The sequence below is a fragment of the Prosopis cineraria genome, unplaced genomic scaffold (assembly GCF_029017545.1).
Source record: "Prosopis cineraria cultivar Desert tree isolate PC_DT_omini unplaced genomic scaffold, ASM2901754v1 PC5, whole genome shotgun sequence".
NCBI lineage: Eukaryota > Viridiplantae > Streptophyta > Magnoliopsida > Fabales > Fabaceae > Prosopis > Prosopis cineraria.
In genome coordinates, this window is record NW_026555336.1 from 27,300,452 (window position 1) to 27,315,993 (window position 15,542).

Genomic DNA, 15,542 nt, shown 5'->3' on the forward strand with positions numbered 1-15,542 from the left:
AATAGAAATGCAAGTGTGGCTTAATTTGTTAAGAAATCCACTAGATCCAATTTATGAGTTTTATGCTTTGTGATGTAAAATTTCCTTGAGAACAATAGTGGAGGATTTTCATATTAATGTTTACTGGGAGTTCAATGATTTTACAAATTCAAAAGTAACATGAATCTTTGTTTAAGAAAAGTTCAATAATGTTTTAAAATAGTGGAGTGCAATGATTTTGAAAGTGTGAAGTACAATAATTATGAAGTTGAAGTTCAACGACTTGTTTAGTTTGAAATTTCATGAAATGTGATTGAGAAGTCCAATGATAGTATAATGATGAAGTTCAATGAAAATTGATATGTGAAGTTCTATGAACTGTATATGAGTGAGTTATGACATGAATGTGCATAGCATGATTTGAGAGGTGGGAGTTCACCAAGGAAACGAAATAGATGATGAAATCCACGTGGTAAGGCCTATCCATGTGATGGTTTTACTAGATTGATTCTTTCCATATTGTCTCACTTGTTCAACGAAGGAGTCAAACCTAGCTAGCTATCTACTAGTTCAATGAGGAGGCTAGTTTAGGATGTATGACACCCTATGGCATGAGAAATGGGAGAGACCATGATCCATAAGTAAGTTGAGTATGCCTTGGTTGAGTAATCCCCTCACAAGCATTTAGGCTAGGAAAGTCAAGGAATATAGACTATCCCATTGAGTTATAGGCCACGGTTTCGTGTCAGAGAAATAAGGAGGATATAAGGGAGGTGTGATCATGCATATAGTAAGTAAAGGCACTTGTTGTTTATATTAAGTCCATAATGATGATATCTTGAGTTGAGTGTTAATTTCTGCCATTATATTTGTCAATGATTTGTGTGACTAACTCTATTTATATAAAAAGTGCTAAAAGCATTGTTTCCCAAGTAAATGCTATTATATGAGCTGAATTGTGAATATCTAATCTCAATTGTTTCACTTGGGTTAAAGTATTAATATTAACTGCCACTTGCATTTAAACTAATTGATATATATTAGTATGGGTTAGTCGGATCTTGGTTACTAAGTAGTTATACTCACTCCATTATCTTCAATATTACAGAAAATAGCTCAAAAGGTATGGATAGAGAAAAACACCCAAAGGCTTAGGATCGTGATTCCTTGTAGTAGGCCTCCTTATTTTGATTAAAATTATGTGTATGACAATTTTAATTGCCAACAAGGATTTCTGCTTTGTTACTTACTTGCATTATGTGAAATGTAAATTGTAATGGTATTTTGGGCCCTAAAGAGGGAGTTGATGATTATGTGTTATGATAGTAGGGCTAAAATATTAATGCAAATAAGGGTAGAGAATATTATGTGATGATCTGGGAGAACTTGATGACAATTATGGTAAACTCTTCCTTTTTATATTTTTGAGTTTAAGGGGTTGAGTAATAAAAATTTAATTTGCAAATATTCCTTATATTATGGTGCATTACACAAGTTAGTCTTGAGGATTTGTATCTAGTCATATTGGTATTGGTGGCTATTGGTCCTCGGTATGTTGGTTTGGACACTTGAGTTTATGAAATTTGTTATAAAAGTGTAAGTTTTGAAAAGGGTGTTCAATTTTATTTTAAGAAGAATTTAAGTTCGAGACTAATGCCATTAGTTAGAACTTGGAAAGAGCTTTCTGCAGACACCTAGTTTTCATCATTCGGACGTCGAATGGAAATTTAGGGCGCGTTAAAAGTTAGCCCTAATGCTATCAAAATTGACAGTAGAATTCACTATCAAAATTTGTGCAATTGCACTGTGATGCATCGTGTCGTGAGTCGCGGCACGTGTCACAAAGGCGAACATGTTGCGGTGCATGTTCAACAATCTGCGACACACGCCTCAAAACTTTTCAGAATTTCTTTTATTTCAAATTCTTAAATAAATGCACTCACTTATGCAATAATCCCTTGCTTCGTGTAATTGTGAACTTTAAAATGATTTTAATTTTATAAACTTGGGATCCCCATTTTGTTAACTAATGAGGATTTTATATTTTGATGATTATTATAATCTTATTTCCTAATTAATTGGGACTTGAGTTTAATTATGGGACTAAAAGGAGGAGGATATTATAGATGCCATGTGCTGTGGCATGCTAGTCTAAATTCTCTGCTGTCATTTGACAGCAAAAATAATGAACCTCCGATGTATGCCATTTTCACATCCGACATTCGATTAATTCAAGCTCCTACACGAAGCTTATAATATAAACTAGCTAATGGAATAAGTTTGGATTTGATCTGACGGTCCAATCTAAAATTAGACACCATGGTGCAAAAAGTTACTTTTGTTTCAAAAACTTGCACCCTAAGTGCTCAATTTTCATTTCTTGTCCCATTAAATCACTTCGGGCCTTGAACCAAGTTTGAAAGGACCACATATATCTGATTGACACTACATATCACAGATATCATATCATTAACCCACTTTGGTCTTTCAAAGTCATATTACAGAATTATGAACTTATATGAGGAATACACATATACACATATATACAACTAGACTTGTTTCACTTTCAACTCTTTAATTCTTACATATAGGGCTCCGCCTCACCTATGGTTGGGAATCACAACATACTAGGCTCTTTCAAATGGGATCCTCATGATTTATGTCAAGTTCTCACATAACAACATAATTTACAATCAACATATAATTATCACATCAATTTACATATATACAAGTGGAACAAGTTACATAACAACATATACTTGCTTGTTCGCATTTAGGCCTACCCACGTACCCTCCACTGGGGTACCCTCAATATAATACAACACCATATATATACACACAAGCAAGTTCTCACAATACAATTCACTTTCTCATATTCATATATACTTATACATCTTAGTTGATAACTTAACTCTATCAACACATTATACAATCATCTTGGTTGGCTAAACCGAATCCCTTAACACATGAAACAGTTCAATTGAACCCTTTTGAATTGACTTATTCATTATTTATAGCCATTAGCCCTATAGGCTACTCAAACAACCATAACAATCTTCCAACACATTCATCCACCCAAATTCACCATTTAACCTAACTTTCTTAGGCTATTTTGAGCTTAAACTCTCAAAGCTCAATCATTCAACTCCATACTAGTCATAAAACCTTAGTTCTATATTTGATAGCCCATTTTAACCCTTTCTTTTAGATTATAATACCTTAGAACTTCATGATTTAATTTCTCAACTGATGAAATTTAATGAAAAAGAGGTAGAATTGAAGCTTAGGATTGCACAATACTTACCCAACAAGTTACTAATCGAAGTAGATTCTAAAGCTCTAAATATTGCTTGCCCTAGCAGAGCTAGCCTTCTCTTCCCCTCTAAATGTATTTTTCACACTTCCTCTTCTAATTTCATGAGCTGATCATGTCAACTTTAAGTGATCTCTAAATGATGCACACGGTGCACACAACTTCTGCTGTAATGCGTGGCACGGTGAGTTCAATCTTACTTGTGCTTGCATGTTATGTCCTGGATTATCTTTCTACCCTTTAATCCTATCAATATAACATCCAAACAATACAAAACACTAACTCAACATCCAAACCACAATTAACCCACTAATCACTAATTTACCCATGATTAACAACTAATTCCTAAGATTGAAATTCAGGATGTTACAAGTACAACTACTCAGTAACCAAGATTTATCTAACTCATACTAATGCATGTCAATTAATCTAAATACAAGTGGCAATTACTATCATTCACAAATTAGTGTAACATGTTCAAGGACATATTTGCACTTTACATCATTCCGAGCATATAATCATGGAATGATAACTTAATATCTCATTTTTCACATTATCATAACACTAATCACATGTTTTCATCACAAGGGTCATAATGCAGAAAACCATGTGACCTTTTCATTACAATATGATAATATGCATGATTACATCTCCCTTATATTCTCTTTATGCCTCTAATACGAAACCATAAGCTATAACTCAATAGGATTGTCTATGAGATAAGACTACCCTAGCCAATCATGCATAATGGCTACCTAACCAAGGTTGCCTAATTCACTTATGGGTCACGGTTTTCCCCAAATCTTACATTGTGGGGTGTCATTCTCTATATACTAGCTTCCTTGTCAAACAAGTAAAAAACTAATGAGGTTTAAGTCCCTTATTGAATAAGTGAGACAGTCCCTCATCAAATAAGTAGGACGATAAGTGTGAAAAAATCTAGAAAAAATATCAAGCTCTGATAAAAGCCTTATCACATAGATTTTAAACTCACTACTCCTCTTCCTAAGCTAAATCCTACCTCACATGATCACGTAGTGCATAAAAATGCAATATTACATAGCATGCAAGTAATCACTACACAAGCATGCTTAATATCCTTATTGCACTCACATTATACAAAATCATCTTCGAAACACATAATGACACATCATTGAACTCCATTTGTAAACTTTCATAGAACTCCATAATTAACACACTCATTGCACACATTTTATTAAACTCCATAAACACATTAGATAATTGAACTTCACAATTTACACAGTAATTGATCTTTATATAGTCAAGTCATTGAACTCCATAGAAACACAATATTTGATTTTTAAATATTTTATGCCACACTTACATGTCAAATGATTTCACACACTTAAATTATAATATTTAAATCAATAAATCAATTAACATATAAAAGCATAAGAAAGATTTTCCCTAGTTACCTCCAACCTTTGAAAGGTCAAAGGTTTACCCCTTAAATACACACTTCTAAAGCTTTCATGAAGTTTGAATGGTTCCAAATGTGATAACTCTATATTTAATCACAATATAGAACATCAACATCCCTTTTTGGATAATTTTCAATATCTATCACTATACTTCAACACTCTCTCTATTCAATTTTCCTCATATATAAAGGTACTCATAGGGTTCATTAGCTTCCTCTAATTCCAATTAACCTCATTAAACTCCTAACTAGCCATTAATGGCATCACATTATTCTAAATGCCCAATTTATGGTGGATTTTTAGGTATTTATTACCCAATAACTATTAAATCTCATAATGCCATAAATTCTATATTTAAATAAATTTAACAACTTCCATAAATGCTATTTAAGTCAATGGGTTTAGACCTATAATTTTTATGGATCGAAAATCATCTTTATCAACTAAACCCTAACTTTTAATCCAAGAAAATACAAGAGGAAAAGAGGGAAAGAGCTTAGGAATCTTACCTTTAGTACTTGAAAGCTTTAAAATACTCTCAATGCATTAAAACCCCCAAGTCCTAGTAGAGGTTTCCACAAGCTCCTTGTCTCCTCTTTTATTTCTCCTTTGTTTTCTATCAGTTTTGCATTCTTATTTCTTCAAATTCGTCAGTATGTGCTATAACGCCTATCCCCACACGCTGTGGCATGTGTCATAGAGAAGGGATCTTCATGATCTAATGGCTCGTGACCTATGCCGTGTCATGCACATGCCGCAGCATGTGGTGCAGAGCATTCTTTTTGTTTTTCTCACTTGTTGACTCCTTGGGGGCTCGACTTTGCTTCGGACTCAATCTTAAGGCTAAAATTACAACCGAAAAGGCCTGTTAGTAGGCAGTAACCACACATCACATTAGTTTACTTAATTAACTTCATTTACTTAGTTAAGTGAGGGTTAGTTCTTTCAGGATGTTACAGGTCGATTAGCATACGACTTGGTGAAACAGGTATTTGTGTCTCCTCAAATGATTAAGGATATAAATGGTACTATACTTGTTTTATCCCTAAAAAAGACCATCCAAAGACTATTTATGACTTTCACCCTATTAGTTTTTGTAATGTTATTTACAAGATTGTGACTAAAATTATGGCAAATAAAATTAAATTTTTTTACCAGAGTGCATTTCTCCTAGCTAGAATAGTTTCATCCCAAGTCATCTTAGCTTAGATAATATTATTATTACCCATAAATTTATTCACTCTATGTGAAAATGAAGGGAAAAAAGATTTTATGGCTATCAAAATTGATCTTGAGAAGGCATATACCTAACTCCAATGAGATTTTGTCCTTTCTTGTTTGAAGGAATTAGGTATACCGACAGTGTTAATATATGTTATCAAATACTACTTAAGTATTTCCAGTATGCATTTTCTTTAAGAAGGAAGTAAAACTGATGATTTTTTGCTCCCTCATAGACTCTGGCATGGTGACCTTATCTCTCCTTATATCTTTGTTATTTGTATTAAGAAATTAGCACACCTAATCCAGGGTAAGATAGATAAGGATAGATGGAGGCCTATTAAATTGAATAAGGATGGACAACCACTTTCTCATTTATTCTTTGCAAATGATCTTTTTTTTTTAACTGAAGCAATAGTTGATCAAGTGGAGGTTATTAATAATTGCCTTATGAATTTTTGCATGGCTTTAGGATAAAAGGTTAGTAAGGATAATACTCATGTTTTCTTTTTAAATAATGTTAGTCACACTAGAAAGCAACAATTAAGTGATTTACTTAGTGTTTCCTTTACCTCTCACCTTAGTAAATATCTTGGCGTCCCTATGCATCATGAAAGAGTGACCAAACACACATATGGGTATGTGGTGGATAAGGTTAAAGTATAGTTAAGTGGATGGAAGGCTAATAGAGTCTCTTTTGCTTGGAGACATACTTTGATTTCTTTAGTAGTTTCTACTATTCCCATGTATCCTGTGAAAACTTTCATTTTGCCTACTTTGATTTGTGATGAGTTAAACATAAGGCCTATGATTTCCTTTAAGGTTCAACTTCTGGAGCCAAGAGGATACACACTATGTCCTAGGGAAAAGTTTGCAATGAGAAGAAGAAAGGGGGCTTTGAATTCGTCAATTGAAAACTCAAAATCAAGCTTTTCTTATGAATGCTAGCTGGGCCCTTATTCATAACTAAGAAGCTCTTTAAACACATGTGGTTAAAAGTGAGTATAAATGTGTCATGGACCTCATTCTTAAGTTAAAATGAAAATGCCCTAGTTTAAGATTTTGGTGTGCCATCAAGAATAACTAGGATCTACTTCATAATGGGCTTGAACATTATACTTTGAATAATAGACAAGAATTAGTAAGGTGGAAGTATGAAAAGTCTGGCCGTTTCTCTGTTAGGTTGGCATATTGTGCTATTAGAGATCATGATACACCCACCTTAAGGATTTAGACCAAACTTTGGAAACTTCAAGTTCCATAGCGATGTAAGAACTTCTTATGGATGGTGTTGCATAACCATCTACTTACTAATAAAATGCATGTTAAGAAGCATTTATCTAATAATGCAAGATGTTTATGGTGTAATTTTACAGAGGAAGACTTGCTACATGTTCACCATGATTTCCAAGAGGTCAAGGATGTTGAATCCCGATTTTGATGATTGCAAAATAAGAGAAGTTTGTGTTTGACAGGTTTAATAATTAACAAAAAATGGCTTATAAGGAAATTAGTTATCCTTGATTTAAGTTTCTAAATCTCGTGCATTATTCCCATGCTTTTCCTTATTCCAAATATGCATCTTTTTCCCAAATAGCTAAGAAAAACGTGAGTTTTCCTTGAATCTATTCATGTTGTGTTTCTCTCTAAAGATTAAGTATTTGACTTAATCTTAATTCCTTAAGGACCCTTTATATTGCTTGGAAGGTATCTCAAGTATACTTAAAATACAAAATTCAGAATTTGAGAGCCATTATCATTTTTTTAGTTTATATGGTCCTTATTTTGGAATAGCTTACTTATTCTAAAATACCACATTCCTAAGTGAACTATCTTATTCTCAAGTATCAACTCTCATGTTTATTTAGAAATGGCTTATGGGGAATAGTTGTTCTTATTTTGAAATAATATTCTATTCTTCAAGCTTGTTCGTGTTGCATCTTTCAATAATTTCTTATTCAGGAATAACCTATTCAGGAATACTCTATTCAGGAATAGCTTATTTGGGAATAACTCACTTTATTCCCAAATAAAGATTTTCATATCAATGCTTACGTAACTCTCTTTCGATGTCAATGCCTTATTTCAAAATATGTTAAGTCTTCCCTTCATATTATGTTCTTTGCTATTTCAAAGTTAGCCTCTCCTATTTCAAAATTTGTCCAATATACATTACTCTATTTTTCTCATCCAAAATAAGGGATAATTAAAGCTCTCTTGGCTCATTTCCATTTCTTCTTTTGAGAGTAATACGTGTTCTTTAAACTAGCTAGAATCATTCTAAGCACGTTTTCGGGTTCATCTAAACTTGGCTCAATTTTATTTAGAAATATTTATTCCCAAATAGCTTCATTCTTTCAAAAGAACATCTCACCTACCTTGGTCTAAACATTTAATGAAATAACCATTATTTTCCTTACTTGCTTAACAGAGAAAGCTTTACCGAAAAGCAATGTTTCATTGCCTCAATCCAATGATTGCTCAAAAACTCAAAGAAAAGAAGACGATGACTCTAATGGCTATATTCATGAGTGTAATAGATCTTTTATGAACTCTAGCTATAAATAGAAGCATTTATGAAGATAATGGATAGACGAATGAACACGAACAAACTCAAGTTATTAATATTTATTGTTTACCAACTTTTGAGTTTATATTTATTATGAGTGAGCTTCATTGATTATAAATCAACTCTAAGTGAGAGTATTTAACAGTAGTTGTTCATCTTTCAACATACTCTATTTGCCTTTATTTTTCTGACTCATAATAGAGCAACTTAAACTCAAGGAGTTTAAGTGGGTTATAACCATTACCTTTAGAAAGGGGAGTGGTTCATACTTTAGTTTAAGTCTAGGATTATACTGTGGTTACCAAGAGCCCAAAAGAATCTTGGTAAAGTTAGTAGGGAAATCTCAGCAAAACTTGAGGACTAAACGCAAGCACTCAAATGATTGGAGTTGACCCAGGATAAATATTTGTGCAAGCTTCTCCTCTTTTCTCTTCTTGGTGTTCGGTGATATCCCTTAAAAACTCATCTTCTGAATTTAATTATCATTCGCTAAATTTTTATAAAGCCCAATTCACGCCCTTCTTGGGCAGACTTTTAAAGGAGTTATGGAAACAGTTTATTAAGCCTGATATGACTAATTAATTTTTTAATGATCAATTGTGGGATTGGTGCAAGATAAATCTAATAGATAAGGGTGGGTGTATTAAGGAGAGATGGGATTGTTGGTTTGCAACTATTTGTTAGCTCCTTTAAAAGAGAAGAAATGAAAGAGTATTCAAAATAATATTGAGTCACTCATCAATTGTGGGTCATGCAGTTGCTGTTTTGAAATGTATAAATCATAGTTGTAAGAGATTTGGTATGCTAGTCTCAGTAGACAAGTGATTAATCCTGCTCTAAGATTGATGGTGCATTCTCAAAGAAGATAGACATAGCTAGTTGTAGGTTTCTCAAATCCCATAATGGATCTATTCTGAGAGCTTTCTTGCTTATACTACAAGAGGGAGATATTATGTCTGCTGAGTTTTGGGCTTGCTTAACTGGTTTGAAGAGTGCCTAGGAATGTAGAGAGTGTGATTTATCTCTTTATTGTGACTCAATTGATATTGTGGATCTGATTTAAGGAGGAGACATAGAGTTGCATGAGTAGCGGAGTATTATCTTGGAGATTTATGAATTACTTAACAAGCAATGGCAAGTTGATGTTTCTAGAATCCCTCATGAGGAGAATTTTCTTGCTAACTCCCTAGCTAAAAGATCTCTTGCTCTTCCACCTAGTTTCCATCTGGTGATGCCTTCTGAGGCTTCTTTGCTTTAGCATTTTAAGCTTCCTTAATAGTTTGTTTTATTTTTTTTTTCTGCTTTTAGAGCTTTCCTTTGTATCAAAAAAAATTATCAAAATAATATACACACACATTTTGATAGAAAGAAATATTTCAATATTTTATAAACAAATACACACACACATTTTAATATTTTTATTTATAAATAATTAATAATTTTAATTTAAAACATAAGGATAAAATTTTAATTGAAATATTTTGAAAAATTGTAATAAGATTTATTTTTACAAATAATGCCATGTTTATTTTAATAAAAAATTTCAAAGGGTAAATCAATATATTGGCCCCTAAATAATAGAAAAGAATTTCAAAAATTATAGACAATGACACAAAAACCAGAGCCTCAAGCAGAGACTTATCATCATACAATAACCGACCAACTTTTACAGAATTTCACTTAGGAATATTTTTTAGTCCACTCAGCAAAAAAATGGTCAACTTCTAAGTGTAAGCTAAATGGACAACGTTTGAGAAATTTGACCGATTGGTCACTGTTGCACCTATTAAAGTAATATTAAGGGTATTTTTTTCCTTTTTTTCTCACTTTAAGCTACTAGATGCCTCTAGCCAAAAACTTCATGGGTATTTTTGCCCTTTTTTTAGTCAATGTCAATGAAAAAAATGATTAATGTCTACTTAAGTGTTAGCTAAATGGTCAACATTTAAAGGATTTATTGGATTGGTCATTATTGCACCAACATAGATAACATTATGGATATTTTTGCCTTTTTTTTCTCACTTTAGGCCATTGGATATTACTAGAAAATGACTTTATGGGTATTTTTGCCCTTTTTTCCTATAAAATTAGTTGAACTTTGTGATAAAAAATTGTAATTTTCTAAATCATTTTAATCATTGGTAGAACCAAACTTGCAAATACTTATACCAAACTTATAAATATTCTAAAATTAGTTGGACTTTATTGATTCAAAAAAATGGATGATATAAAGTTGTGATTGTCTAAATCATTTTAGTAATTGGTAGAACCAAACTTGCAAATACTTATACAAAACTTGTGAACTATATAAAATTAGTTGTTAAGGGGTGCTAAAGTAATTTGACATAGAAATTTAATCTTAAAGAAGTCCCTTGAGACCTCACTATCACTATCACATTCAATGGGACCAAATTGTCATTTGTCTATTTCAAAGGGATTTATTTGCCTTTCTCCCTTCAAATTGTCTTGTTTTCCAAAATTTTATTGCTAAAAGAAAATGAGATACTAAATGGAAAATGTATTTTGCATTAGGAAGAAAATGGAGTAATACAAGAATTTATATACAAGATAAATATACTATACAAGACTTAAAAAATTAGTTACAACTAATTAATAATTAAACAGAAATTAGTTTGTGATTGATACCCCTCGCAAGCTGGAGCATGAATGTTAATCATGCCAAGCTTGAAAATGTTTATGGTGTAAGGCCTTGGTAAAAACAAATCGCAAGCCGATCTACAGAACGAACATGCATGAGATGAATGATGTTGGCTTGAAGTTTCTCTCGATCAAATAGCAATCAAGCTCAATATGCTTGGTATATTCATGAAAGGTTGGATTGGCAGTGATTTACAAGGAAGATTTATTGTCACAGTAAAGAAGAGTAAGAGAAGAATGATCACATCAAAGATCATCAAGGAGATATAACAACCATTATAACTCACAGGTTGTAGAAGCAAGAACTTGATACTTAACCTCTAAAGAAGAGCAAGAAATAGTAGGTTTTTTCTTTGCTTTCCATGAAATGAGGGAAGAGCCAAGAAACACACAAAAACTAGTAACAAATCTCCTAGTATCTTTGAAACCAGCCTAGTCAGAATCACTGAAAGCTTTCAATCTAAAATTAGAGGTTGTAGAGAAGAAAATACCAGCACTTAGAGAAGACTTAGTATAACGAGGGACCTTATAAGCAACATGGAGATGAACATCACTTAGGTTAAACATAAACTGACTTAAGTGATAAACAACAAAATTGAGATCAGGCCGTGTAGTAATTAGGTATTGAAGTCTACCAATGAGCTTTCTATATGTAAGAAGATTAGAAAGAGGAGACCCCATGGTTTTAAAAAGCTTTACATAAGGATCCATAAGAGTAGAGGCAAGCTAGATAACTTGTATCTTCAACCAACTCTAGAACAAATTTATGCTAAGACAAACAAATGCCTTCCTTGGAACAAGCAAGCTCTAAAATAAGAAAATAACACAGCTCACCAAGATCTTTGATAGTAAAAGCTTCATCTAGTCAACGCTTGATATCATTTATTTCAGTTAAATCATTTCCTACAAGAACAAGGTCATCCACATAAACCAATAATGCAGTAAAAAGTAATAGGAGTAGATTTAAGAAACAGATAATGATCTAAAGGAAATTGAGTATAAACATATGAAGGTAAGGCAAAAGAAAGCTTGGAATACTATTATCAACTAGACTACTTAAGACTGTAAAGGGATTTTTGTAATTTAAAGACTATATTAGGATGAGGAGCTGAAAAACCTTAAGGAAGCTCCATACAAACATCCTTGGAAAGATCCCCATGAAAAAAAAGCATTATTTACATCAAGTTGATGTAAATGCCAATTGTGACCAACAACTAAAGCAAGCAATAAATGAAGGGTAGACATCTTAGCAACAGGGGACAAAGTGTTAAAGTAATCAACACCTTCAGTTTAAGTATAGCCCTTAGCTACCAAAAAGCCTTATGCTTATCCAAAGAATCATAGGCATGAAATTTAGTTATGAAAACCCACTTAGAACTAATAGTTTTCTTACCAAGTGGTAAATGAGTGAGAACCCAAGTCTGATTCTATTCAAGAGCATTAATTTATGCAGCCATAGCAGCTTTCCAAGCATCAGGTTTAACAACTTGATTAAAAGTTTTTATATTAGAAATAGAAGACATAGAAAGAAAAAAGCTCTTATAGGAAGAGGAAAGATGAGAATAAGATAAAATAGAAGCTAAAGGGTAACAAGGAATACCTTTGTTGGAAGATTGGTCAATAGAAGATATAAGAGAACAATGATAATCTTGAATATATAAAGGCTTAGTATGAGGTCTAATAGATCGATGAAGTAGTGGTAGAGAAGGAGAAGAAATGTCAAGAGAGATAGAAGAAATTAGAGAAGAAGAAATCATAAGAAAGGGGTCATCATCAATACCTAAAGATGAAAAGCGTTGAATGGTAGGAATATGATGGAGATAAAAGAGGTGATAGACAAGTAGAAGTGAAAGGAAAACAAGCTTATGAAATGTGACATCATGAGATAAAAAAATATTGTGAGCCTGAAGATCAAGAAGAATAAAACCTTTAGAACTAGAAGAAACCCTAAGAAAACATATTTAAAGGCTTGGGAAGCAAACTTGGAATGATGAGGAGATGTGTTTGAGGTAAAATAGAGAGATTCAAAAACTCTTAAATGAGAATGAGATGGTGTTTGATAGAATAATTGTTCAAAAGGAATGACATTATGAATAACAGGAGAAGGAAAATGATTTATGAGGTAAGCAACATGCATGACAGCAAAAGACCAACAAGCAAGAGGAAGATGAGATTGAAACAAAAGTGCTCTAAAAACATTTAAAAGACGTTGATGTTTACGTTCAACTAAACCATTCTATTAAGGAGTATTAATGCAAGAAGTTTAATGAAGAATATTGAGAGAAGCATAAAAATCAGGGATGAAAAATTTAAAACCATTATTAGACCGAATAGTTTTAATGGAAAAAGAAAATTGAGTTTGAACAAGAGTAATAAAATTATTTAAATGATTATGGGTTTTAAATTTAGTTTTCAAAAGAAAAATCCAAGTATAGTGGGGATAATCATCAACAATAGTAAGGAAATAATGATAGCCTTGAATATAAGAGATAGAGACAGGACCTCAAATGTCAACATAAATGAGATAAACATTTTATTATTAGTACCGATGCTTATAGGAAAACTAAGACATTTTTGCTTAGCGAAATGAAAAGTATCGCATAGCAAAGGATGAGAATTACAAGAAATAGAAGGAATCTATTTATGTAATACAACAAGAGTACAATGGGAAAGATGACCCAGTCGGACATACTAAAGAGTGTGATTTGAATTTGAAGAAGCAAAAGTAGAGATAAAAGTAGCCAAAGGTAAGTGAGAAAAAGGTGGAGAAGTATCTGGCTTTTAAAATGTTTAGTTGAACCAATCAGTAGTAAAGGATAGTGTAAGATAATCTGATAGGAATGAGAAAAGAAGGCTACACAGCAATGAAGAGATAATGTCATTTGAGAAATAAAAATGATGTTGAATGAAAAATCAGGAAGATAAAGAACATTTTCAAGGATGAAATTAAAGGAAATAGTGACAGTACCAGAAGTAGAAGCTATAACATGAGAACTAGTAGGTAAACTCACCTTAATAGGAGAAATAGAAGAATAGGAGGTAAACCAAGATAAAGAAATACAAACATGATTATTTGCACCTGAATCAATAATCTAGGAAATAGAAGAAGAAGAAACAGAATTATAAATATATGAGAAAGGTTGAGAAGTGGCTAAATAATTAACAGAGGCTAGAGGTACTTGAAGAAGAGTAAGGAGACACTGGTATTGCTCATGAGAAAGTTGATGAAGAATAGAAACTATAGATGACAATGTAGGTTGTGAGGCAATAGTTGGTTAAGTTTTATGAACAGAACTAAAGACTTGAAAGGATACATTGTTCACCATAGCAGAAGAGTTTTGAAACTTGAATCTAAGGGAAAACCATGTTTTCGATAGCAAGTCTCTTCATATGGCAAGGCTTACCATAAAAAGTATAGTTTTTAATAGAACTAGTATTCCTATTTGGTTTGGAGCTAGTATGAGGAGGACCTTTAGCAAGCAAAATTTTAACATCAAAATTAATATAGAATTCTTGTTCTTGTTGAAGAATAAGAGAAAAAACATGTCTGATGGGTGGTAAAGGATCAAGAAGCATTATCTGAGATTTGACTAAGCGAAATTGACCATTTAGACCGTGAATAACATAATCCACCTCTTTATAGGTACTAGCAGTATCAAGATAACCATAGGTACAATTCTTGATAGGCTAAAAATTACTGAATTCATCCTAAAGAATCTTTAATTGAGTAAAGTATTTACTTACATGTAAATTGCCTTGCTTCAAGGTAAAGATCTCTTCTTGAAGATCAGTGATACAGAAAATGTCAAACTGGGTGAATGATGGAAAGAAAAAGAAAAAGAAGTAATTAAAGATATTAAAGATTTAAAAAGATTGAAAGATCAAAGATATTTTATTAGGATATTTTATTAATTAGGAATATTTTGTTTTAATTATTGTAATATTTGAATTATTATTGTCTTTTCATTTAATTTTGAAATTTTAAGAATTTCTCACATTTAATTATAGGTTTAAGGTTGAGGCTTATAAATAGCACCTTAACTCATTTGTTTTGCAAAAACATTTTATTGGTACGTATATTTGATTGAATAAAAATTATTATTATCTTGTCTCTCCTCTAAGTTTTCTTTTCTCTCTATTGATCCCTTTCTTTTCTATATTCTCTCCCCCTTCTCCTTTCCTGTTCTATATCAATTGGCTTTAAAGCCTAGTTCTTACAACACTTCTATTGCCAAACCCACTCTAAAATACATTCTCGGTACTAAGAATCATCATATGAAAATGCTTTAGGGGATAAGTTTAAAACTTAAGGATCCTTAAGTTACTCGGTAAGGTTCTTCAATCTTAAATTCTAGGTCTC